The 27,540-nt window shown below is 43.2% G+C and overlaps 1 long non-coding RNA gene across 2 annotated transcripts; it reads right to left on the minus strand.

Annotated features, from left to right (window-relative positions):
- On the minus strand, positions 1–27,129 carry LOC111769734 (uncharacterized). Of its 2 annotated transcripts, none has more exons than XR_011430527.1 (5): positions 26,958–27,129; positions 15,423–15,673; positions 12,382–12,470; positions 9,838–9,964; positions 1–2,083 (listed from the first exon to the last, which is right to left on the minus strand). It is a non-coding gene; the product is annotated as an uncharacterized lncRNA (long non-coding RNA). The 2 variants fall into 2 exon arrangements; XR_002802536.2 differs by lacking the exon at positions 1–2,083 and adding an exon at positions 2,857–7,420 and having other exon boundaries at positions 26,958–27,116.
- Between the last annotated feature and the right edge of the window lie 411 nt (positions 27,130–27,540).

The raw sequence follows: 27,540 nt of genomic DNA on the forward strand, positions 1-27,540 counted from the left end.
TAAAGAAACTCGTTTTAATTGAACTTTTCCTCTGGCAGCTGACAAAAGCTAGTACCAAATACAGCATTTAGAATTTCAAGGTAAGTAACAATCTCCTTCTAATTCAAGCAGATGATCATGATTCTTAAGAAATGGATTCTGGGTCCACAGAGAGCTGGGCTTAATAACAAATGGGAAGCAGGCCCCGAAGACAGCACACTCAGCAAGCTACTTGGGCTTCTGGGGCGTGGGGCCCGGGGACTTCAGAATTTGACGCTGGCTCAGAGTTGTTAATGCGGCTATTAGCCTCGAGACTTTTCTGCTTTCACACCACACATGTCTGTGCTTTTCTATTTCAACTTTCTGCTCATTTCCTCTAAATCGAATACTTTAGGACCTTACCCCGTGTTTCTTTTGTGTTTCACACGCTTAGAGTTGGCATTACAGTTTTAGTGTCTTTAGGGCATTAAAATCTATATTTCACTGTTACAAAGAGGAGCACATCTTCAGATTTCTAGCTGAAGTTTGTTGCAGCCTTTCCCCTATTGATGTTTGCGGTCTCATTTTGCTCTAATTGTCCCCGGTGGTACAAGTGGGCGGGAACTCAGCCCTCACCAATGGATGCTGAGCTGCCACCACCTTTTCCTGCCTGGAAAATGGAATGGATCGTGGGGGCAAAGAGGAGCCCCTTTTTAACACTAGGCAGGGTTGGGGGCAAAACTTTAGTGTCTAACTTGTGGCTTTATCTACTGATTATTGCTACTGTCCCTGCCTCTGTGTGAGTAAGAGGCTCCTCGAGAGGCAAGAACAAGCAATGGCCACACGATCACAGTGAAGCCGCAAGCAGAGTTCGCAAAACCTTTTGGGAATCTCTCCAGCTGAAAAGGAGCTGTAAAATGTAAAACAGCCTCATTAATAATAATACTTTTATGATCATAAATGGAAACAAGTAAAATCAAGCTGCCAGTTCTCTGCTCTTTTCACTGGACTCCCCTAAACAGCTAGGCCGTGGCGTCCTTCGTCTCCTGTCTCTCATCTTGCATTCTCCAGCACATCCCTCTGCAATTGCCGTAAGCAAATCATTTACCCCCTAAGAATAATTCTGGGCGGGTGGTGTCAGTGCAGAGCTGTGGCTGTGAAGACCAGCCGTGCACAAACACCCGAAGGAGGGGACTTGCAAATATGAGGTGCTGTAGCGACATCAAATACTGCTGGTAACTGATAATAGCAATATACACGCAGAGCCCAAAGCGGGTAGGGAGCTGTATTTCAGAGTTCTAGGCAGAACGAGCCAGGCCAGGAGGAACGGGAGAGTTGGCGTTCTGAGCTCTGTCTGCGCAGCAGGGCCACACTCCTAAGCCCGGATTTCCTCTCCTGTGGGCATCCAGACAAGCTCCAGTGAGGGTGTTGACAGGTGGTTTACAGTCTTAGGTTTGGTTAGGTGCCAAAAACAGATTTAGCCTCATTTGGTGAGATTATTAAGTATATTAACTAAATTACAGTGGAAGATACAGAGAAAGCTGGTCCCGGAGAGAAGTGCTGCGGAGCAGACAGCGTGCTGTTCTCTCTCACCTCCAGCTCTGTTGAGGGCTTCCTTCATGAAATGCCCTCGAACGCTCAGGGGAGCAAGGCTGCCAGCTTTGGGGTGTCAGGAAGAGAGCAAGTGATTGAGAAGTTCAGAGCATGGCTGGGGCCGAATTCTGGCCTCACCACTTAATGGTTGTCAAAGCTGGAGAAAGTTATGTTACTTCCTTGTGCCTCAGTTCCCTCTCGGAAATACCTACCTCATAATTACATGGGAGACTTCAATGAATGACATGTGTAAGAATCTGAAACAGTGCCTGGCATTCCCTAAAGATTACGTGCTTCTCATACCCATCTTAAATAATCTGAGAGAAGGTTCGTAGTGCCCCAAATGGACACAACCTACTTTACCAGCTTAGAGGTGTGATATAAAACTGTGTCTCTTTTTACGATTCCAATTAAATGGCTTGAGGCTAAATGTCTGGCTTCCCTGGTTCCATCCTTCTGGGATGATCTTTAGGAGGCTTGGTGTCCTGAGGGTCTATCTTGCTGCTAGAGCTGGAGTTCAGGCAGGCATACCCTGTAAGAGTGAGAGCATGTTGTCACTGCCACCAGAAACTTGTCTCTGCTTGGGTTAAGGCATCACCAAATTGCAGACCTGGTGACACAGCAAAACCTGGGAAGTCAGAAGGCCTCCTGACCCATCGTTCCTGGGATGACATTATGACAGCATCTGAGCTAAGTGGCTGATGGCCCAAGCACCAGTGCAGGCCCTCTCCCAGGCTGGTTCTTCAAAGTGTGAGGAAAGACCATCCTCCACTCCTCATCAATGACTGGCCAGAGGAACCTCACATCAAAGTTGAGCAGGTGGCCCAACTTGACAGGCTTTCTTTTCACCCACACAGCCAATTCCCCAGAGTACAAGATAGGTTTAGAACCACTACCTCTTTGACCACCTGACTTCATACGGGGAAGGTCCCCAGACTCAGTCTCTTTCTGGTCACCATGCTGATTTTATTGTGGTAGTCTCCTTGACTTTGTCATTGACCCTTGATCGGGGCACCCCTGAGAGGTTTCAATAATTTTGAATTTCCCAGAGAATGGTTGGAGTGTCTCATCCTTTTACTTTAAGAAAACCTATGTCTCATCCAAATTTGCCTACTTCTGCCAGCCTGAATGTCAACAGTTTCTTTATCAAGAAAAAGTAAAGTTCTGCCTTACCAGAGACCTTGCTACAGTCTTATTTTAAAGTCATTGCTTTGCTTGATAATTGTTTTTATGGATTATCGGTAGTGAGGGAATGTTCTAAGAGCTATCAACAAAGTGTCAAGTAGAATGACTGAGCAGCACATATCATTTCCTTGTGACCTTTATTTGATTATGCATTTGAACAACTCTACCTTCTCAAGAGAAGGTAAAGAGGAAGAATATTTTTCAGGAAGAGGAAACATCTTTATCTACTACAAATATTTATTGAACACTACTACAGTATTTTGAGTCTATTTTAAGATAATTGGAATATTTTAAATGTTTCTCAGGAGAGGAAAATTCATATGGAGAAACATAGACATTATTCAATCTTCTTTGGATGGTTTGTTTTTACCAATGTCCAGAGCCATTTAAGCCATGTGCTAGAGTTTCAATTAGCTATGGCTGCACCATGAACCACCCCAAAACTTGGTGCCTCAAAACAGCAATTGTTGTATTATCTTTCACAACTTTATGGGTTGCCTGGGCTCAGTTGGGAGGTTCTTTTGCTCCACGTGGTATCAGCTGGGGCTGCTGTCATCTGGGGGCTCAACTGGGCTGTAATGTCCAAGATGCTTACTCATGACTAGCAGTGGGTGCTGGCAGTTGGTTGGGAGCTCAGTGGGACAGTCCACCAGAATGCCCTGGTTTCCCTCCACGTGGCCTCTCCGTGGGTCTTGGGCTCCTCACAGCATGGTACCTGGATTCCAAGAGGGAATATTCCAAGGGAACAAGCCCCAGTTTGCAAGTGCTTACTAAGCCTCTGTTGTATCTGGCTTGCTAAAGTCCCACTAGCCAGAGCCATTCACATGGCCAAGCCCAGAATGTGGTTGGCGACTACAGGAGTGTATAAATACTGGAGGGTCATACTGAGGTTCACTGAAGTCACAGCTGACTACACCCAGAAACTCTTTTGAATTCTAAGAGACCAAAGTGGCAGTCCCAGAATGTTGGAGCTGCTGGGGACCTTAGAGACTTTACAGTTGAGCTTCCTTGTTTTACATATGAAGAGACAGAAACTAGAGAAAGTGATTTGCTTACTCAAAGTGACAACCCAGGGCTGGGCTGTTCATTGTAAATATGATTTTGACCTACTCCGGGCAGGCCCAGCCTCTAGCCTCATAGAGCTCACAGTCTAGAGGGCGAGCCTGTAGTTTAGCTCTCCTAACGCCCAATGCTGCACGTGATCATGGTACTTCTCTGCCTTCCCATTGTTAATTAAGTATGTAATGACTATATTAAAGTTAGTTTCAGGTTCTAATTTATGACACAGTAGTTATATTTTAATGTACACTTTATGGTACATTGGAGTCCCCGAATAATCAGTGTGTACTCGCTCTAATCCCGCCTGGTTTATAATACTTGAAGAAAATTTTATTATTTTAAACAATTATAAGGATTTATAGTTCTCAAATGTTTGCTTTTGTGAAATATTTTTGTTCATGTCTACTATTTACATGAAGCCAAGTCCTTTGTCAGGAATACAGCCTCTAATTACAACATTGTTCCTGTGGGAAAATGTAATTTGCTTTTCAGTGATCCGCTTTATGACATGGGCTCCAGGAATGTGCTGTTCTGCAATAAAAAGCAAGTAGAGACTGCATACTCTTGTAACTTCTAGCCCATGGCCTGGCACGGTAGAACCAATGTCGTTAAAGTAGTTCTAATTTTTTGTTGACTTGTGAAATCTGAGCTAGGAGATCACGACGGATTTCACTGAGATGGAGTGAGAGGGGCTAGATAAGGAGGCAAAACAGCGAAGCAAAGAGCAGAAGACGGTTTCTCTGCAGTCACCCCATCAGCAACCAAGGCCTGTCTGTTGTTCACAGCGTCCCTCACTTTGGTTCTTCCTTTCCAGGAATAAAATGGCGGTTACAGTAACGAGTGGCCAATGCAGTGAGAGGGGACCTTCTGGGGTGCTGTGGGATGACAAGGCAGGCTCTGGGTGGTCCTGAAAGGCAGCCCGTTGGAAAGGGAACACCCTTACTCAGAGCCCAGTCCTGCCGCCTCTGAGGGGACTTTCCTCATTGCTTTGCTCAGGGATAATGTACAGTGACTTCCATTTAATGTTTGCTCGCAGAGGACAAGTGTTAACTGAGGCAGAATATTTTCGGCGGTGAGATTTCTAACCATGGGCTACCGCACCAGAGACCCAGTCAGCTGTTCTGTTCCTCACGGATGCTCCAATCTTCTTGACTTTGGCTTCCGGAAGCTCCTGCTCCATCTCTGTTTCTGATACTCTTTACCACTTGGCCCAGAGCATAGCCTAGATCATGCCTCATGATTAAAAACAAATACTCCATTGAAAAGTAAGGGTTAGAAGAAGAAATTATAATACAGACTCCCCCACCCCTTAGCTTTGAATGCTAGATATGAATTCTTCTGCAGTCCAGAGACCAAGGCCTCCCACAGGATAACACACTGGGTCTCTCCTCAGTTCTTGGCCTGCCATCTTTTTTCAAGGGCCTGATTATCTCCCTTCACAAAGACAGACCTCTGCTGTCTCCCCTCTCTGAAGTTCAGGCCACACATATGAGCCCCCAAAAGACATGGCTGAAGAGGATCCACATTCCTCCTCATACCTGGTCTCCACTAGCCCCTCCCACAGAAACGTAATCTGTTGTGATAAATTCTACCCACAATAAAAACAATCTTCTGTACAGTAGAGCCGAATCTTTCCTGGGGATTAAGTTCTAAAGTTACTGTGTAAGGCAGAATTTGTGTAAGAAATTAACTTTGGAGACCACTAGAGGAGAGCCGCATTGTAGGTGGACGCACTTTTCTCTGTAAGCCTAGTAGAGGCCACGATTTCCTCAGCAGAACACCAGAGGAAGTAGCTGGTCTGGGTTTAAGGTTTATTTTAACTTCAGAATCCCATTTTCCGTGGTGAGATGCTCATACTGCTTAAGGCACAGGGGCTGAAAACCGTGGAGAGAAAAGGCGAATCGCAGTTCCTACCTGCTCCTGAGGCAGAAGTGTCCACGCTTTCTAGCTAGTTTTTCTCTCTCTCCCTGTGTCCTTTTCTCTCCCCGTTCCTCTCTAGGTGTCTGTGGGTAGAATCCTGGGAATTTCGTGCAAGCCTGATGGGATGGCCTTAAGGTTATCGTGCAAAGCAGTTTAGCATGTCATTGTGAAGGAACACTTTCAGAAATGGTGTATTTAGATTTATCTTTGTAGGACCAAAAGCTCATTAAAGTGCTCTGTTTCTCCCTCCAAAACTCAAAAGCAATACACTTTCAAAGGTACATTCAAGCCATTGTCTGTAGAGAAAGAGACTTTGCTGGCAGCTTTGAAATACGGCCCCTTTACTCACTCCAGCTTTTGGCCCCGGAGATGCAGGCGGAGATGAGCTATCCCACCTAGATCCCTACTTACAGCGCCCCCACCCCCGCCCTGCCCCCACTGTTTCCACTAGGAAACTCTGACCCTTCTCTTCATTCTACCCCAAATGTGCCTCATGCGAACCTGGCTGTGAGCCTTTGTGCAGGCCGTTTGACCTGTCTGGAATCCTCTCCTGTCTAATCCCTCATCCCTTCACTCCACCTCCGCTGGCCCTTCCCAACCTTCCACCCCCAGATCAGGACACCAGAGCCACTTGACCGTAATCTTTAGTGCTCTCTCTCCCTCTTGGTTGTTGTACCACAAGGTATCTTTATGTTCAGCAAACATTCATTAAGTGTGTCCTATGTATGTGCCAGGCACTGTTCTGAGAATTATTGATATAGTAATACATTTATTCCTCACAATAAGCTTATAAGGTAGGTGCTATTCTTATCCCCATTTCACAGATGAGGAAACTGAGGCATAGAGAGGTTAAGTAACTTGCCCAAGGACACATGGTTAGTCAGTGACAGAGCCGGGCTTCAGACCCAGAAAATGTGATGCCCATGCCTGCACCCCCAATCCCTGGGTTATAATACCATCTCCCATTTGGTATTTAGATATGGGCTCTGTCTCCAGTCATCTTTTTATATGGGCGTGCCTTCTCGCTCACTTTGTTTATAACCCCTCCAGGGCAGGCATCATATTTTTTCCCACAGCCCTGAGGATTGTGCCTTGCATTGAATAGGACCTCAGGAAATATTTGTTGGATGATAAAATGACAAACCCCAAAATATAGATCCTTATAAGTTATATGATTCTCTGGATGCGTTTTGGGTTTACTAAAAGACCTCCCATTGTCTCTCATGGACATAGCAATAACAGTTAACAAAATACTGGAATATGATTTGATTCTCAAGACACTCCTATGATGTGGAGGGAGCAGATATTGTGCCTATTTAACAGCTGGGAAAACTGAGACAGACACAAAGAAGTCGACTTTCCTCCGTCACATTCAGTGGGGAGCTGAACCCGGGGACCAGAGGCGCTTGACATCTAGTCCCCTAAGATTGCTCTTCAGATTTTGCTCCAGTCTAGCTCAATCTAGTGCAAGCCATGGTCTGGCTCTGGGTTTGTCCATTAATGAAACCAGAATGTTCTATTATAAAATGGATACAAATAGCAGCATTGAAAGCGTTGAGGCAGGTCGAGGTGGGGGAAGGACACATTCCCTTCACACACTGGACTCCGTCTAAGAGGAGGACAATGCCCTCATCATGATCATGGGAACAGATGTAAATTGATGCCGTGCTAATCAGTGGTGTCTTCATCCGTTGTCAAACGTCAGCTGGTGGGAAACAGGTAAATACCAGAACAGGTAGGAAACAATTTTAGAGAAAGAAAAAAAATGAGTCAGTTACAGGGAGGTTTCCAGGATCAGAGAATTTTTTTTACTTTGGATGGAAAAGGTAAAAAGAGGAAATATTTGATCTAACAAGTGAAAATTCAGATCAAAGCCACAATTTGAGTTGGCAGACCTCGCTTGGAAACTCCTTTTGTTTATAATGTAGGTTTTTCCCCTTTATGAAGCAGATGCTTATACAAGCATTACCAGTGTTGTCAATAATACTGTAACATTTGCCTTCCATCCCTTTGTTGCTCAGGGAACGTGTCGGGTTTCGGCACATTTAGCTTTGCCATTTACTTCACAAATCGCAGCTGTGTAGTGCTACAATAAAGTCGATTTTACTGAGAATCAAAATTGAAGAAAAAAATTCTCCTAACAACCTTTCCAGTCATCATGGGCCTGAAATACTTTGGAGTGGGTTTTTTCGTTTTTTTTTTTAAACAACTTGGTTTCACTACAATGATGCTTCACTAAGAATCTTCCCGCAAATTTAATTCAAAAGGGAAGGCTTTGTTGTTATTAAACACAATGGCAGTTTGTACATCTCTACATCATTATGTTGCTTCTCATTATGGTAATTCATTTGCTTCTGCTTTGTATGGATATCAAATAAAAATCACTCTCGCTCCTGGCAAGTGATTGCCATTATGGAGACACTCTGGGAGCCCAGCTAAGCAGCGCTTGGTGTCATAGCAAACACAATTAGCAAAACGGCATCCAGAGTGGCTTTATGGAGCTGCCCTGTGGCGAGTCTCTGTGTTTTCTATTTAGCAGGGCCGTAGGTGACGAGGCTTTGCCGGCTGCCTTCTCTCTTTTCATCTTTGTACCGTTTTCTATTCAAGAGGAACAGTGTGAGGACTTGGTATGAATTTTCCTTTCTCTTTTTCTCTGATGGGCTCTTCCTCAGCACGTGCTGGCTCGGAGAGCCCTGGGTTGTTCTGCCTTCCTAGGAGCCCATGTTTCTCTAAAGGAGGGTCAATGACAGCGTCACCAAATATCCACTCTGAGATCACTGTGGATTTCTTTTTGTTTCTTTTTTGTTGTTGCTCTCTATTGACACTTGTCAACTGTTTGAGAGGTACTGAGTTTTGTATGAAGTTAAATAAAACTTTAAAGGTTGTTATTAATTACTTCTATACTTAAAAAGAAAACAATTTACACCCTCCTGCAGTGGACAAATTTGAGCTGGGGCCTCAACTCTGGCTTAGGTACCTCAGCCAATGATTAGCCTAGGTGGGATTGACGGCACCTGCTGCCTCTTTGACATGAAAGACAGACGTGGTTCTTGGCTGAGCTGGGAGAAGAAAGAGGGTCTGGGTTGGAGCTAAAATGCTCTAAAAGGTGACCAATGCATCATTGGTCAGAATTAATCAGGGACTCAAATTTCTCTCCAAGTGATCCATTTTTTTCTTTTTTGAGGAAGATCAGCCCCGAGCTAACATCTGCTGCCAATCCTCTTCTTTTTGCTGAGGAAGACTGGCCCTGAGCTAACATCCGTTCCTATCTTCCTCTACTTTCTATGTGGGAGGCCTGCCACAGCATGTCTTGCCAAGCAGTGCCATGTCCACACCTGGGATCTGAACCGGCCAACTCCAGGCAGCCGAAGCAGAATGTGTGCACTTAACCAATGTACCACCAGGCAGACCCTCCAAGTGATTCATTTAAGCGTGGACTTGAGATACAATTCTGGCCAATAAGACTTAAGGGGAAGTCTGCTGGGGGACTTCTGGAACAATTTTCCTTTCTTATTAAAAGAAAGACATGTTAAGAGAAACTGTTCTTTTCCTGCTTCTGTGTGAGTGCAGCTGTGTGAGGATGTGATGCCTGGAGCTGTAGCAGCAATCTTGTGACCGTTACAGTCAACCATAAGGACAATAATTAACATGCTGAGCGAGACCAAATGGAAAGGTAGAAATAATCTGAGTTTTTGATGAGTTGTTGAGTCACTGAACTAGCCTACCCTGAACTTCTTTTTGATGAGATAATAAATTTCTTATCATTTAAGGCATTCTTAGTCAGATTTTCTCCTATTAGTAGCCAAAAACACCATGACTGATACGCTACTACTTTACTTTGTACTTTTAGAAATGGTCTTACAGGAAGGGGCTGTAATTATTTTTAAAAGTCTAGCTCCTTGATCAGATGGCAGTTTCTTGAGCTTTATTCATTTTGTAGCCCCTGGTGCCTAGCACAGAACCTGTTAGGTACAGGTGCTCAACAGATGTTCATTGGATGAGCACTAGATATGAGGGATGCTCATCCTCAGGCAATCCAGGCTCACTGGCTGAGCATTGCTCTGTATTTTAACCCAGACCTGTCAAAAAAGGAAGAAAAGTCAATTGAAATTTCTCTTGTACCTAAATGTTGAAGTCAGATGCCATCTTCTTTCTGTGCTATCTTTTCTGCTGAAACTGGTCAATGTTTCTCTAGATGAGCTATACCCATGAACATTTTCCTTTTGGGTCTTCTTCAGAAAATACATTCCTGAAAAGTTATTCATAAATATAAGAGTGTAAATATGTTTTACTTATGATTCGGTCAATATCTAAAGGAATCTCATGTGTCCCACCCTCTCCCCACCGAAAGCAAAAAAAAAAAAATGCAAAGACAGGGAAATCTGAATAATCGTTCTCTAATTTATCAGAATTCCTAAAATTTGCATGTGTATATACAAGAAACTCATTTTTATACAGAACTCAAATAATTAAGTCAGTACCCTTTTTGGGGGCCTGTATTTTATTTTTATGAAGAGAGAAAAATGACAAGTAGCTAAATTATCATGAAACTGGTTTTTAAAAAAACCTTCCAGGCTTCATAGGATATGTGCACATTCAGCTCAATCTTCCAAGTTTTCATAACTACAGTACAGGCCAACTTTTAGGTTAGTGATGCATCTTTTTTAAATTGAAAGAGTGTTTAGAACAGTGGGTGCTCCCAGGCTGACCCTTACAAAGCACAGCCTGGCCGCGGGGAAGCACAGGAAAGCACAGGGGCGGCAACTGACAGACCCAGGCCTTGCAAACCTGTGCCCAGTGTCAGTGTCGTCAGCGGCCTGGTCGCCAAGGGAAGCCCTTTCCCTCTCTGCTCCTACCTCTTGGGATTTTCTTTAAAACTAAGAAAAGCTTCTTATTTTGTTATTTTAAAAGGTTTTATTATGCATTTTTATTTTGATCTCCCCTTGGGATTGAATTTCCCTTTCCAGAGTCGCCGGCCCCTCTCTTGCTTCCTGTCTCCCCCCTGCGCTGGGATGGGACCGGGTTTGGGGCAGAAACACAAGCAGAGCAGAGTAGGGATGACGGTAAGCCATGTCGCCTCTGCCCCTGGGCTCCCTGTGGCCGGGCTGGAGCCTCTGCATCTGTGCTCCTGCCCTCCCATCCTCCCACGAGAGCTCTTCTTCCTCCACGTTTCTTCTCCTGGCCTCTCTCTCTCTCAGGTCCACTCTCTGTTTCATCTCCTCCAACTTGCACTGTACCCGTACCTTGTACGTGTTTCTCTGAAAGGCAGGAGAAGCTCCTCCCCATCCCACAATCAGAACATCAGTCAGGTTCCATGGGTCACAGTGGTGGGGTGGAGCTGGTCCTTCCTGTGTCTGCTGGTTCCCTTGCAATCTCTTCTCTAGCGTGTGAATGGAGGAATGGAGATTCTGCTGAACGTGGATCCCTGTGGGGCTCAGGGCCACAGTGTTGTGCCATTTGTGCTCTGCATAAATGCCTTGGACTAAGGGAGTGAGTGGAGGCTAAAATCTAGCCCATAATCTGCTCACAAGCTATGAACCCTCGCATATGTCTGCTGGAAGAAGGGGTGCCTTATTCATCCAATGAAAACACCTTTTTCAGCTGGCTCAGCTATCTGTGAAAAAGCAATGTGTCTTTTTCTAGTCTGCACAAAGGCTCTGGAATGGCTGGCAGAGTCCCTGGCACCAATACTGTGAATGAGAGACCTGGCCTAGGAATGCACGAGAGGGGCTGATGTCCTCCAGTCCTGTCTCTGCCAGAGCCTCTGCCAGGGCTTTTCAGGCCAACACAATGCACACTATGAAAGGTGTATAACATGTTCTTCTTTTAAAGGCCATGTAGATCTCAAAACCCAGCACAGTGTGGGAGGAGGAGAGGTGGTAACTTAATCTGAACTTATGTACCATGCAATGGAAGGACCCATAGACTGAGGCCTTGGGATGCTCTCCCCAGCTCTCCCTCCCTTTCCACACAGCTCTCTCTCTGTAATTCCTAGTTCAGTGCCTTCAGCCCCTTCCTGGGTCAATTTTACCCTCCTTCCACAGAGGACGAGAAGTTTTAGGCCTGTCCTCTTAGGCATCTCTTGTGTCTCACAGTTGAGAGCCTGAGCCTTTGGTTGGATGAAAATGGCGTCTCCTCTTCATTTGGCCATTGTCAATTGCCCAGGGTTGGGATGTTGGCTCCTGTTCCATGAATTGAGGGTGCTCTATTTCTGGTTTAGTTTTCCCATGAGCAAGAGCTTCCTCATTAGTTGTCCTAAGAATCCAGCCCAAGTGGTCAAGCCTAGCATTGGTGTTTTTGATGTCAACACTGTTTAGTCTCATATAAAGAAAGCATATTTTTTTTGTTTGCATTACTCTGACCTTTTTCATTTTAAAACCATAACCCCTGGCCTTATTGTGCTAAAGAACATTTGACATTTCTGTGGCTAATTTAACAAAGGTCACCATACTATGTCTAAATGGCTTTCTCTTTCCCATTCAATGGCACCAATACTGATTACATTATTTATTGATTCAAACCTTCCCTTAACTTCAATAGAAGGTCAACATAGGTCTACTTTGTTAAGTCATACTGGCATCTATTTTTTTAACCCCAATATGTAAATGAAGGTGAAACGTTGGACTGGCGTAGGAGAGAACCTGTTTATCCTTGACATTCCCTTACCTTCACTGGTAGGAAAACATTTGAGACACGTTGTGCATTTCCAAGGGAGAGTAGACTGGTGCGGAGGAACACTGGGAGTGACTTAGGCCCTGCAGTGCAGAGGACACAGAGATGTGACAGCCATTTATCCACCCCGTCTCCTCCCATCCTAATCCTCTCCACTTCATTCCCTTTCCTTCGTTCGCTTTCCTCTCTAACCTGCTCCTGGTCTTTTTCTTTTCCCTTCTCTTTTTATTCATTATCACCAGAAATTCTCAGAAGCCAGGTGAAGAGCAGGATACAGGGCTTTTGAGATGGCCCTTGAATGTTCTGCAATGGAATTGGGAGGGGAAGATGGAGAGTAGGGACCCCCTAGCAGCACCGTGAAAGGGTATGTCTTACTCTCTTTAGCGCCCTGCCTGGGGCCAGCCTTTATACACGAGGAGTGCAGATAAGCCAAGCCAGATGGTTAGGAACTGCCTCGACTGTATGACAACAACTGATATTGTTGATGGGGTGCTACATTTGTTCCTCCCTTCCCACGCCTTTCCCCTTTCTGATCTAATCACTCACTAAATTCAGTTGATGATACCTCCTAAAATCACCCATTCTCCTCCTAAGGCCCTTAATTCTTAAAAGCAAGCAAGTCAGCTTTCTTAATGTGGGTTCTCCATCAAAGCAAAACCCTAGAGTGAAGTTATAGATGCCAGAAACAACAACAGGGGAGTAGGAGGAAGGAAAGAGGGCAGGACAAAGAGCTGATATAAGCGTGTGTTACTGAAATTGCCGTGGGGGGCGATGGGACACAAGTCCTCTGAGAGGCAGATAGAAGGCCTCCTAGAGCTGTCCACCTGCAGGATGGGCCATTGGGGCAGTTATCCACCAGCTCCTTCTCCTATTTGCCGAAGATTGTCTCCAGCGATGTTAACCCCAGCTCGCGTGTGTTATGTGGCTGAACAGGCTCCAGGGGCATGGGAGAAGGTCCTGAGGCAGAAAGAGGAAAGATGTGCAGCACAGTGAGGTGGCATGTTGCCACGGTGCGGTGAGTCTGGCTCCCATGGGAAACGTCCACCATGGCTGTGGCTGAAATCAGAAATGGGCAGGTGGAACTTGGCATAGAGCATCAGAGGTGTCTGCTGCACGACCAACAGAGTAAAAGTCGGGGGTCTTAAGGTTTGTCTTCAACCTTGGCCTGAAATGCATCCTCGCTAACCATGAGGTGACAAAGAAAATGTATGGTCTGTTATTGCTTGTCTCTCAGTCTCTCCTCATGCTTTGCCGGAAGTTTCCTAATCAACTATTATTTCGACCGTAGTTGATTTCCATTTCCAAAATCAAAATTAAAAAGTAATTAAGGAATAAAAATATTACAAAATAAGCTTTAGAATGCAACCATACATTTTACTTTCCATGAGGCTACTTTATAAATTATTTAGAAGAGTGAAATAAAACAAAACAACACTATCTCAAAGGGGAGTTAATTTTAAAGATGTAATTAAGTATTACGACTGTGTAAGGAGAAAGGTTTAGGTTTGCCGGTGTGATAAAGGAGGGAGATGGGGGACTCAATTATCCTGAGAAGGTGAGACCAAGGTGAGGGTCATGTCAATGGGAAGTGGTGAATCCTCAAACTCCTCTAAATCATAGACTTTGACATCTGAGTCTTAACTTCTATCATGAGGCCAGAGGAGCCGCCCTGTGTGGATCTTCTGAGAAGGACAAGTGCTAAGGGGAGAGCTGCGGCTGGTGATTGGAGAGATAGAGAGCTTTCTGTTTAATAAGCAAGAAGAGGAGAGAGAGAGATTTGAAGACAGTTTTTCTATTTGAAGATCATGCAATTCTTGGCAGCCCCCATGCAGTTTTTCCCACCCTTTTGAGTTTTCAGGCTCTTCTGTGTCAGAGGCAGGGATCTGCCTAAGCTGTGAAGAAGGAAGTGTCCAGCAGGTGATTCTGAACACTGGAGAGCAGTTGCAACCTGAGGCTTCGTGCCACCGAGAGAGCTGCGGTGCCCGTGTAGAGCTAAGGCTGTTTCTTTTTTGGTTATTTTGAAACATTATTTGCAAATTGTAAAAATGAGTACAGATTCCTATAAAGCAGTCTTCCGGAAAAAAATATTTAACAGGAATTTAAATTTCCATGTGCACGTGGTTTGTACCTGTTACACCCATTCATTTCTCTCGCTCCAACTGCATCTCCAATCTCCACTTATTTTTGCTGCCACCACACTAGTTCAGGCCGTCACCAGCTCGTCCCTGGATTACCGCCTCTAGTCTTTCCCCTCAAACTTTTTTCTCTCATGTCTTTTACAGAGATCTTTCTAAGAAGAATATTGTATCATGGCTTAAACTCCTTCAAGCTCTCGTGGTTGCTCTTAAGATGAATTCCAAACTCTTTAATGTGAAATAATTCTTAAGATCAGGAGGGCAGGACGGTATGCCTTCGAACCCAGCACACTGACTGAAATAGCAGGAGCTCTAGGGCAATTCTCTCACAGGAAGTGACTCAAGGAATCAGGCCATTTATATCTGGAAAACTTAATTCTGTGACCACTGTGGCAGGGGAAAAGAGAGACGGAGGGTTGTACAAGGACTTTTCACTGTCTCATCCAAGAAGACCACACTTGTATCCCATTGGCCAGACTGGATGTATGGTTCCAGCCCACCTACAAGTGACTCTGAGAAATGTCATCTTCTCGCGTGCCCAGGAACAGGAAAATGAAATGGAATTTGGAGACTATGTGGCATTGTATCTGCCACAGAGTTAATGAAGAATGAACAACCCAGACTTTGGGAAATGTGCTGTCTGTTCTGTGATAGCCCTGTCTGGGGCCTGGAGGTCAGATTGCAACCTGTGAGTGAGTGTGAATGATTCCGCTGAAGGTCCTGGCTGTTTCCACTCTCAGTCATGCCGGTGGAAGAAAAATGGGCCTTGAATTTTGGGAGGAAAGGACCATTTTCACTATCTGGGCCAGAGGATTAGGAGCCCGTGACTATGGGGTAAAGCAGTGTAGAGATTCCCATCAAAGGTGGTGGAAAGCAGAGTGCAAGAAGAGTCCCTCTCACCATTACACTGGAGCCACCTGAGAGTAAGGCAGGGACTCTGGAGTTGGCTTTAGGGTTTGTGAGCTCTTGGAGTGACAACCACAGTGGAAGAGTAGATCATTCTCAGTACCCACTTCTATACATGCCAAACTTCCACTATATCTTTGGCCAACACCACTGACTGGTCTTAGCTGCATCTTTAAGGCAATCGGAGAGAACAGTGTCCATGCTTAGATCAAGTCTGCACGGTGAGCAGTTTGGGGGAGTCCATTCTGTGAAGACACAAGGAGACATGAACGCTCTGGTGTTGTAGGGTTGGGAGGGAATAGTGGGAAAAAGGACAAATAACCCCTAGGCCCGGTTTGTAAAACATATACAAATGGTCAATAGAGTCCCAGAAGTTACTGGGACTGGAGGAAGACCCACAGAAAGTTCTGACTTTCTTTTATTGTGGGCACTTGAGAGCCTAGAGTCACCATGGTTAGGACATGAAAAGAAATATGACCTTACTTTGTAACTTAGTTGGTGAAGCATGACATTTAAGTTTCAAGTAGAGTGAACATTAGAAAAATGCTTCATAACCCGCTCTGACATACATTAGTCTGGACTTTTCTCTTCTGATAATAGAAATTACACTCAGCAAAAGAGATGGAAAAGCACTTTGCAAGAAAAGTTAAATAATGTTATTCATCCTGTTAATGATCAATAGTAACCATAACAGTAGCAACAATAGCACTCTTAACCGCGGCAATAACAAACACTGCAAATTTGTTTGTACTTGGTATTTTCTGGAGGCCCACTTCTCTTATTTTAATCTTCGGTTTGCTTTTAAAATTATCCAACTCATTTCCGTGTCAACTTTAGTTGCCTCATTCATCAACTTGGAATGCCTGTAGCCTTGGACAAAAGTGTCATTCGACATGTTTGATGTATTCAGCTCTGCATCAGTAATCTATTTGCAAAATTGTCCAATTTGAAAGTGACACATTTGATTCACTTGACTTTCCTTTTTCTAGCACAGTAAAATCTGAAGGAATTCAAGAGGCGCTGGGTACTAGTTACCAAGGAGAAAGGACAATGAAGGCATGTGCAAAGTCCTCCAGAGAAAATTGTTGTGTGTCATTAGTAGTTGAACAGAATGAAGAGCCCTTTTAAGTTGAACTTCTTCCAACAAAAGGCAATGCCATCTGGAAGGGGATGGGGTCTTTTGAAGTTTTTTTTTGTTTGAGGAAGATTAGCCCTGAGCTAACATCTGCATGCCCATCTTCCTCCACTTTATATGTGGGACGCCTACCACAGCATGGCTTTTGCCAAGTGGTGCCATGTCCGCACCCGGGATCCGAACCAGTGAACCCTGGGCCACCGAGAAGCGGAATGTGCAAGCTTAACCGCTGTGCCACCCGGCCAGCCCCTCTTTTGAAGTTTTTGATGTTAACTGATTGATTTAGATTTTTCAACTTTTTAGCATAATTTATTCTAATTATTTAAGTATGCGTATTCATACAGAAAATTTGAGTATATTTAATATGAAATATAGAAAAACAAAAAGAGAAAAATAATTACCCATAATTCTGCCACAAAAGAGAGCTGTTATTCTTATTTTGTTATAATTCCCTCCACTCTTTTTGCAGTGTGCATATAAATTATTATATTTTTATAAAAAGAAAATAATTTTTACTTAAAATGGAAATCCTTATGCCAAGAATCATGATTACAGGTTGATCTCACACTGTAAGTTCATGACTTAATTTTTGTTGGGTCCCCATTACATCTCTGTAGGGTGAAGAATTACCAAACATAAAGAGACCCAAAGAGCCAACATACTATGATCTGAGTAAGGAGTCGAGGCAGAGAAAGGTTCAATTAAATTGAGGAGTACTTACTTATTGAGAAACTGGGATGTGATCAGCACTGCATAGGGTAACAAAGCTGTGGACACGAGGCAGTAAAAACCTGGATCCTGCCTTCAAGGCCTTTACAGGCTCATGGAAGACAAGGGACCTGACTTACACACAATACAATAAGTAAAGATCCTAACTACTGCTGCAAACAATAAGTACGTCAGGAGTTTGGAGGAGGGAGCAATCATCGCGGGCTGAGGCCGTAAAGAGCATTTATGGGAAAGGTAATCACCTTTTCAGCTGATTCTCTTAGGATGGAAGGGATTTGGAAAGAAAACAGTGAGTAAGGTGACAGAGAACCTCAGCCAAAGGCCCTTGAGCAGCCTAACAGGAGCTGTGGGCCAGGAGGATGGAGGGAGAACAAACGTTAGTGGGTATGAGGGTAGCCTAAGGGAGAAGAGAAGATTCCGTCAGTGTAGTCCAAGGCCAATGCTTCTTCTTTGTTGTCCATTCCTGAGTTCCAAAGGAATCGGTTTCTATTTTGAACCTGGATCCCAGCAGTTTTAATGAGTGACCCTTTGTTTGTAACATGGTCTTATTTCTTAAAAGAAACAAAATTATTTTCTTCCAGAATAGTTCATGGACTTACTAAGACCCACAAGAAACTACAAGGATCACTGTAATCTCGTCTCACAATTTAATTCTGAACTTGCAATATTTTGTCTCTATTCTTATATAAGTTAATTCCAGTGAAAGGAACACCTAGTAATACTCAATGTTCAGAAATTCCATTTTTTTGAAATAATCCATGAGAGAGACTCATACCAATGCAAACTCATAGCAGTGTGCTTAGAACACGTTACTGGAACAAACCCGTAACTAAGAACATAGATGTCAGATTCTGCCACTGTCCAGCTGTGTGACCTTGGATAAGTTACATAATGTCTTGGAGCTTCAGTTTCTTCATCTGCACCACAGGGAAAAGGATTCGCACTGCATGGGCTTATTGTGAGGATTAAATGAAATATCTATGTGGAAAAATTTCTGGCATAAGAAACATGCTGAATCAATGGTAGCAACTACTATTATAGACAAAGACTATAGAGATGACTTCTTCACAGCTTGCTACTGGATTACTTAAGCATTAGAACTGACTGGAAAGTGAAGCAATTTGAATGTGCTGCAAACTCTGCTACAGCAGTGTTTCAAAATGGCGCTTGGGCCAATGTAAACAACTATAATGGTGTAAACTCTTAATGAGTAAGCATTAAGCTCTTGAACTTAAACACCCTGAATTCATAACCTATTAGATGGTCAAGGAAACTCAACCACCCAAAGCATTTTTATCTTTTAGCATGAGAAAGGTTTACTCCTCATTTTCAGTACTACAATAGGAAGACATTCTGAGGTTATACACTAAGGAGAATATAAAGCATCTGTCTGTGTTGCAGATAAAGAGAAGACAAAAGATGTATCTATTAGATCCTGCATGAGCCATTAGGAAATTTAGAAGCTCAACCAGTGTTATTGCCCAGATGAAAGACCAGTCCACCAACACAGAGGGAGACTGCAAAATTTTGAATATTTTCTTGCCTCTGTGCCTTTGCACATGCTCTTCTATTTGCCTGGATACAATCTGTATCACCACCACTTCCTGCTCAAAACTTTGCCTAACTCCTGTTTATCCTTCAAGTGGTCTTCTCTGGTCCTCTCAAACCTTGCTTTAGAGGACTCTCCTATGTGTCTTCACAGGATTTTATTCTTTAATTAATGTTACCCTTTTCACATTTGTGGAGGCTAAATAGTGGTGATGTGGCTGAATCATACAAACTGTTTATACATTTATACTATAAATATTTAGTATAAATATGCTTTTAGCTACCAGAAGGATTCTCCTCTCCCCAAAGTCCCGGGTGCCTCTAGCTTTTATTAAATGTAACTTCTGCAGCTCAAAAATAGGTAAGATGAAAATGTTCCAGGCAGTTTCATCAAGCCTTATTCCCAGTCCTTCAGAAGACAGCTTTTGAGTCCGACAGCAGTATACGTTCCAGATGGTCTGTATAATTCAAGTAAATCATGCACGTCATATAACAAAACCTAAAAAGTGTATTTGAAAATGTGTTTTATGGACCTTACCCAGAAACCCTTTGGTCAGATGAAATCTGATGACTTGGATTCTCTTACTCTACTGGTGGTTAAATGATGCCCACTTACCACCTACTGCAGAGAGTGGGAGGGGCATTTCCACGATGTTCTGGGAGGCAGTTGCCTGTTTGTGAATCTGCCCTCCTGTGGCAGGGTCCCATGAAGACAAGGCCCACACCTTGCTCTCCTGTATCCTCTGGGCCCCGTACAATGCCTATCACATAGTGGGTGCTCACAAATATTTGTTGAGTGAAAGAATGAAGGACTCATCTGTAAGGCCCTGGGTGGTCCTTTCAACCGGAGCCCAAATTATTAGAAACCAAAAGCTGGCTTCCTCCTCTTTAAGGTTAGGAAAGACTTAGCCTCCAGGACATTATCATCGCTCAATTGCTTCTTCAGGGAGGGGAGGACATCTGTCTGCCCTATCCAGAAGAGTGGGTCAAAAAACTCCTTTTAATACTGCAGAGAAAAAACAAAAGAGGAAGATTGGCAACAAATGTTAGCTCAGGGTCAATCTTCCTCACCAAAAAAGCACAAAAAGAAAAAAAAAGAATCATTGCTCCAGAACCTTCCTTAAAATGGGCTCAGAGGGATCCCTTTTGATACTGTCACCAGGTAAAAAGCAGTAATATGCTACTGTTGGAATATTTCATTTTCCTCTATGGATCAGTGCCATTTTGGTGGCAGGTGATGCTGTCTTTGCCAAAGAGAGGTCTGGTGGATATAAGTCACCTTTCTTCTTAATTTTACAATAGCGATCAATGGCCTGCTTACCTGTCCTGCCCTACCTACCCCTTTCTATCAAGTTCTCTACTCAAAATTGAGAGTTAGGATTCTGGTTTTATTGCATAGAAGTCTTGTGCCTTAGCAACTTGCCCGCCCTTTCTAAGGCTTGATTTCTTCATGTCTAGATACAATGCCCCTCTCCTGTTAGTAGAGTGTTCTTAGTTTACAACATTGTTCATTCATTCATTTATTCACTCAGCAGGTATTTATAAACGGTGAACAGGACAGAAGAGGTGCAAATATTTCAGGGGAAGGAGTCAGACGAATAGGAAAACAGGATATTATCAGACTGTGATGAGTGCTATGTAGAGAATTCAAATAGAATGATGCAATAGATAGAGAGTGACTGCGTGGCTGGTCCAGACTGGGTCATCATGGAATGCCTCTCCTAGGGGGTGACGTTTAGGATCTAAAGATCAAGGCAGAGGGAGTAGCTAGGGCCCCAGTCCCAAGGCAGACATGGACTTGATGAGTCTGAAGAACGCCAGCGTGGCTGGTGGGATCCTAGAAGTCAGCGGGTATGCCTTCAAAAGTCACAGGAAGGAGCTTGGAAGGGTTTTGAAGCACAATGGGAGACTTTGGAAGATTTTTAAGTAGGAGAATGATGTGCTCTACAATCTTTTGTAAAAGATCACTCCAGCCGCTGTGTAGAGAATGAACTGGAAAGAGCTAAGAATGAAAGCAAGGAAACTAATTAGGAGGCTCCTGCAGAAGTCCAAGCTGTAGACGGTGGTGGCTTGGACCAACGTGGAGGTGCACCTCCAGGGATGGGAGACGCGGTGAATTCTAAGTATGTGTGCAGAGCATTTGGGCCTCTGCTTGATGCACAATGAGCACTCAATAAACTCTAGCTATTATTATTCTCATCATTATTACTATTGGCTTGGAAAAATGAAGTTGGACCAAGTAATGGGTCAACATAATGATGGTTTTAAGAATATTACTGAATTTAGAGCAAATTAGGTAGGATGAACCAAATATTATTTGTACGCAGAGATTTAATTAATGTTACTTTTCTGACACTGTCTTGGATGCAGTGTTTTCAATACTTTTCTCTTTGTGTTTTGAGCAGAAATCCATCATTTACTTCTTTCAGGACACACTGTTCAGTCATTTTGTAGTGAAAGAATCCTGATTATCTTCAAATGACAGATGTGAAACAGTGAATTCTAAGTTGTGTGGAAGATGTAATATATTGCATTGCTCTGGAATTTATTATGAGCAAGGAGTTGGAAAAAATTAGGGAGTTAATATCCAGGAAGAAAGCAAAACTTAAAAAAATGACACAGATTAATATATTTATGGATACATGTCATGCAGTTTGATGCTGGAAAAGCCAAATGAGGAAGTAATGTTCTGAAAACAACTCTCAATTACCAAGACCACTAAGCTCTGAGCCAGAGAAATATGAGGACTAGCGACATCCAGATGTATACAGTTGCTATGGAGTGATTTAAAATTATAAGAGACAGAGAAAGAGAAAGAGAGAGAGGGAGGCAATGGTTCTTTCTCTTTTTCCCCCTTTTCACAGTTTTTCTTTTTCCCCTTTTTCAGAAGGGAATCTTTGGCTCTACATTTTAACAAATGCATACATCTTTTCAATCTACCCTTAGCAAGCAAGCTCGTATTTACAAGCGAAATTATGCTGAGACACAGAAGTTTTAAATGAAAGACAGATATCATTACAATCCTTTAAGGTCATGCTGATCTCTTTAAATGTTAGAATTCACTAGAGTAAGGTTGGCTTTTCAGCTAAGTGACCCCATCACTTTAGAGCAATCCCTGTAATCAGTATAAACGTAGCAACGCATTCTAAGAAAACACTAGGTTCCAAATGATAATATTCTACCAGGCCAGAGAGAGTTTGTTTTCAAAATGTGGACACTGGTATTCTCCAAGTAGTGTGGTTTCTAGATATACCACAGCAGTTATTCAGGTTTACTGAGGACCCATGGTAGGACGACAATTTTGGCAGTGAATTTTTGCTACTTCAAAATTCTTCTTTCTTCTTTTTTGTTTTGAGAGAATTCAGATGATAAAAATGAAAGTGTCTGTCTGTACTATAATGAAGAGATAGTTGGATCATTAGAGATACACCTTTTAAATCAACAAAACAAAATCGTCTAAAACACAAGCAAAAAATAGCATTCTGAAAACTACCTTCTACAGATCACTGGTTCTTCAAGGCATCGCTTGAAGGAACTCTCAGACATACTGCCTGCTGTATTCCCATCTCAGATCTGCTTGAGTTCCACATTACGCCCATTCTGACACTATGTGGCATGACCTCTTCAAGGTCATGGTCAGCCATAATCTCATTAGAACAACATAAGAAATTTAGCAGAACCGGTACAGTACCTGCAGCTGGTCCCCAGGCTGTAATTGATATTTATCATCTCCCTCCTCCACCACCCATTCTAGATTCCCTCTACCCTTGGCATCATTTGTTGCTTTAGGTTACTTGCCTGATGGAATAACCCAGACCTTTGTCTCTGAGAGTCTGACTCCCTTGGTAAGGTGCCCTTGTTAGGCCACGATTACTACAATTTCCCACTCACCATTATCATCAAGAATGGATGCACCAAGAGACACCTCAAGGAATCTTCTGAGTTCTACGCATATTCCTCCTTGCCCCCATTATGTAACAGCAACCCCAGCGCCTCAAGATAATTAAGAAAGATTTCTCCCACTAGTCTAGTAACTCCTTCCTTTGATTGCTGGACCACAGACGTGAAGAGCCTGGAGTGACCAGGAGGCAGTTGTGGCTGCAGGTTCAGTGGAATCCTTACAATGTTCCCTGATGGGAGGGTAGCCTCACTGGGAACCAGGACCTCTAATCCAGCAGAATCTAAGTTGTAGGAATGGGAAGCACAAATATGAAGTAAGTTGCTGGGAGTGATGGTGAGAGGGGCCAATTTTGCTTCCATCCCTTCCTCCCTAGACCCATATATTTCAGCTATTGGGATGCAGCACCATGTATCAGCTGTGAGCGCAGTGCATCTGATGGAGCTCCCCAACCTGGAGAGTTTTGTCTCTGAACTGCTGTCTTATGTGAATCTTTAGTGGGCATTCCAACATTCTATCAGATCTCCTGCTTCTGGGTGAGTTGGTTTCTGGTAGGACAAGTGGACCCCGTGGTCATGTACCCTTACCATTGATACACATCCTTTGCTGCAAAATGTGTCTTTTCATGAAAGGCAGTGTTATGTGCGATCCCGTGGAGGTAAATCAGGAATTCTAGAAGTCCTCAAATAGTGGGCAGGGAAGGCAAACACTTATAGAGCAGGTTTCATTTCTGCTCTCTCCAGAGTGGAATGTCTCAAGACGTGGAGAGTGGCACTAACCTCTACAACTCTACCTAGGGTGTGAAATTGCTTCTAATTTAAACTTTCTGCTTAATTGATTAACTTGGTTATTGTTTTTTAACTATTGAATGTCCATGATGTGGTAAGCTTTTCAATGTTATGGAAAAATGTTTACATTACACAATGGATTTCTGTCCCTTAAAACTTAGGCCCCACTGATGAGACAAGTGCATTCATGTAATTTTGTATTTTTGAGGATGCTGTTTTTACATAAAGTCACACGAGGACATTAAAAATCTGATAAGCATACAACAAAGAATTTGTTTTGTTGTTCTCTGGTGGAACTAATTAAATAAATGGAGGGACAAACAGGTCAAATCAGTATGTTCCTCTAATTCATCCAAGAAGTCCCAAGAGAATGAGATCTGTTTCTATTGATGTCTTAATTGCTCTAAGTCACCTTGGCTCTCCCAGATCTGGGTAAATAATAATCATAATACCCACTTTTGTGTTTTTGCATATTGTTCTTAGAGTGGCAACCCAAAATTTATTTATTTATTTTTTTTATTGGGGAAGACATTCCTACTCTTATATCTAAAAATACAGAAAAACTGGGGCCGGCCTGGTGGCGCAGCGGTTAAGTTCGCACGTTCTGCTTCTCAGCGGCTGACTTTCGCTGGTTCAGATCCTGGGTATGGAGATGGCACCACTTGGCAAAAAGCCATGCTGTGGTAGGCATCCCATGTATAAAGTAGAGGAAGATGGACACGGATGTTAGCTCAGGGCCAGTCTTCCTCAGCAAAAAGAGGAGGATTGGCAGTGGTTATCTCAGGGCTGATCTTCCTCAGATAGCATGGCATTCACGGGTCAGCCTGAGCAATCAAGATGTGGGCTGTGTTGCCTCCCCGAGAGACCAATGTGGGTGAGCACATGCACATTTCTTTTCACATGGGATGGGGAATGGGGTCTGATTTAAAGATATACAAGACCAGCTAGCTGGTTCTTTCCTGCATTCATTTTTGGGGGATTGGGTGGTGAAAGTTCTTCTCTAGATCAAGAAGCTCCAGGTTTCAGTGTGATCACACTGAGGCCTTCAGAGTAGAAGCTGAGGCTAGACTTATGGAGATGCTGCAGTGGCGTTACTGCTGGCTGTCCTGCTCCAACTAAATTAACCTTGCTGTGCCTCAGTTTCCTCAACTGTAAAATAGGGACAATAATAGAAACCTTCCTCATGAGGTGGTCATAAGGGACTAAATGCGTTGATACACGTAAAGTATTTAGAATACCACCTGGTTCGTAATAAGCATTCAGTTAAGTGTTAGCTGCCATCATCACCATCATTGTCATTATCCTCATCTCATGTAAAGTAAGTAAATTGAACTTTAATAAATATGACTCCATTAACTTGTACTCCAACAAACTGAAGGAGTTCAGATGGCCTAAACTGACGAAGATTTCCAATAACTAACTTTTATAATTATTCACTAAGTTCCCTGAATACCTTTCTTGATACTATTTGTGAGACAAGGTGTTATAGGTTGAATTGTGTCCTCAAAAAGATATGTCCTAACTATCTTGTACCTCAGAATGTGAGTTTATTTGGAAAAAGGGTCATTGCAGATGCAATTAGTTAAGCTAAGAAGAGGTCATACTGGAGTAGGGTAGGCTCCTAATCCAGTGTGACTGTGACCTTATAAGTAGAAAGACATTTGGATGGCGGGATTCGCAGAGGGAAGGTGATACGAAGACACACTAATAAGATGGCTATGTGTTGATGGAGGTAGAGATTAGAGTGATGCACCTCTAAGCCAAGGACGACCAAGGATGGCTGGCGAATTCCAGAAGCTAGAAGAGCCATGAAAGGATTTTCTCCCTACAGGGTTCAGAGGGAGTAAGACCCTGCTGGTATCCTGATTTCGGACTTCTAGTCTCTAGAACCGTGAGACAATCAATTTCTGTTGTTTCAAGCCACCGCGTGTGTGGCTTTTTTGTGATAGCCCTAGGAAACTAAAACAGAGGGGGGTGGAAAAATACCACAGAGGGAGAACACGGCACTCAGACTGAACCCATCAGGTCATTGGAAGCTTAGGGTGATGTTCTGTCGCTGGAAGTTGTCACTGTATGTTTTCTCTGACTGTTTTGACAAAATCCTACTGATCTGATCCTTTTTTCCTCTCATTCTAATCTATCCCCACATCTGCTTTTTTTTTTGGTTGGAAGATTGGCCCTGAGCTAACATCTGTTGCCAATCTTCCTCTTTTTGTTTGAGGAAGATTGTCCCTGAGCTAATGTCTGTGCCAATCTTCCTCTTTTGTATGTGGGATGCCGCCACGGTATGGCTTGACCAGTGGTGCGTAGGTCCACACCTGGGATCCAAACCCGTGAAGGCCAGGCCACCGAAGCAGACTGCACAAACTTAACCACTATGCCACCAGGCTCGCCCCAACATCTGCTTTAAGGGAGTACTTTCCTAACCATTGTAGAAGTGGTAGGCTTAGGGACATACATTCTTTCCTATCAGATGTTTAAACAAACCTCCTCAAATTTTGTGCCATATTTGTTCGTTTGTTCATTTATTCATTCAAGTTTTTTTGTGTCAGAGCAGAGCCAAAGCAACAGGCAGCCTTGTTGAGATTGCCCAGAGTCACAACCACTCCTGCTTCTGCAGGTCTTCAGGAGAGAGAGGACATATCTACTCTTTTGTGCTGATTTCCCCGCCATGATTCTTGCCTCTCCTCTCTCATCTAACTTCAATACCACTTGATTATTTCCAGGGCAAGAGCAGGCTCTCTTCGTGCTGCAGGCATCAACTAGATACCCCTGTAAATTTATACCACTTAAGTTTTCCCAGCTCTAAAAACAGCTATTGGGCACACATCATTTGTCAGGGCCAGTCTAATCTTTCCACAGCTATCATCTCAGATCCAGGGTAGCCAGGCCAAGATTTATTTGTTTTCAAATGCTTTTTTACTTGATGCCTGGAAAATCCTTCCACAATCACCAATAAGTCCTATTTTCACTTTGCACAAAGGACCACACAGTTGAATTAAAAATTTCATAGCTGCTTAACCTGAAAGTAATAGAAGAAAGAGGCAAAGTTTATAAAAGTATCTTAATTCATTAATTTTCTCTTGACTCACGTTTACTACCCCTCAAGTTCTCTAGAATGACAAGGTTTTGTTCAAGTCAGCAGGGACATTTTTTTTTTCTGGTAGTTTTCATGCTTATTCCCCAAAACACAATCTTCAGAAAATTTGTAGTCAGCATTACATTCTTATCAGTAAAAACGACACTGTGATTCCTGATTCCACGGTGCTATTTTGTAAGGTATATTAAATAGAAAAGTAGCTTTAAAAAATACACAGTATGCTTTTTCAGAGGTCTTAAGCAAGGGCATGGACAAAGGCATGAGCCCACACATCAAGAAGGATGCTGCTTGGTATATTTTGAAAAGAGGGCTGCTGAAGTAGCCCTAGTACCTTCTGCTCCTTGATTAAATCTTGATTAAAATCAGCGCTTCAGCTGGAGAATGGGAGGCCGTCTTCTCCTTCCTTTCCCTGCTGTAGGTAACATCACTTGATTGCTTGAGACAGTTAAAGGTGCTTTGGTAGTAAAAGGACAGCAAGATTAATAGGCAGGCATTTCCATAGTAACAGCAAAGCACTCTGGGAGACAGAGCCACTTGGGGGCGGAGCTAACCATGCCAGGATTTCGGCTCCCATGGCAACAGCAGAGTGTGGGGTGGGGATGAACACAATACAAAACTCAGCAAAGGTCCGTTTAGTGAAGACGATGTATAATCAGAGTTGTCAATCTGTTTTAAAATCTGAAGTTAGATAAATCAAATTTGAGACCACAAGCTGATGCAAAACATTTAGAAAAAACTGTACATCCCCTGAAAATTTCAGAAGCATAAGCACAAATAGTTTAAGAACTATCCAATTGTGACAACTTGTTAGTTTAAAAAAATCCAATTACCAAGATTTTTGTCCCAGAGTAGTTGCAGAAAATTACACAATTAGAGCAATTTTTCTCAGCTGCTCTGCTACAGAAAACGAAAGT

Source organism: Equus caballus, chromosome 21 (assembly GCF_041296265.1).
Source record: "Equus caballus isolate H_3958 breed thoroughbred chromosome 21, TB-T2T, whole genome shotgun sequence".
NCBI lineage: Eukaryota > Metazoa > Chordata > Mammalia > Perissodactyla > Equidae > Equus > Equus caballus.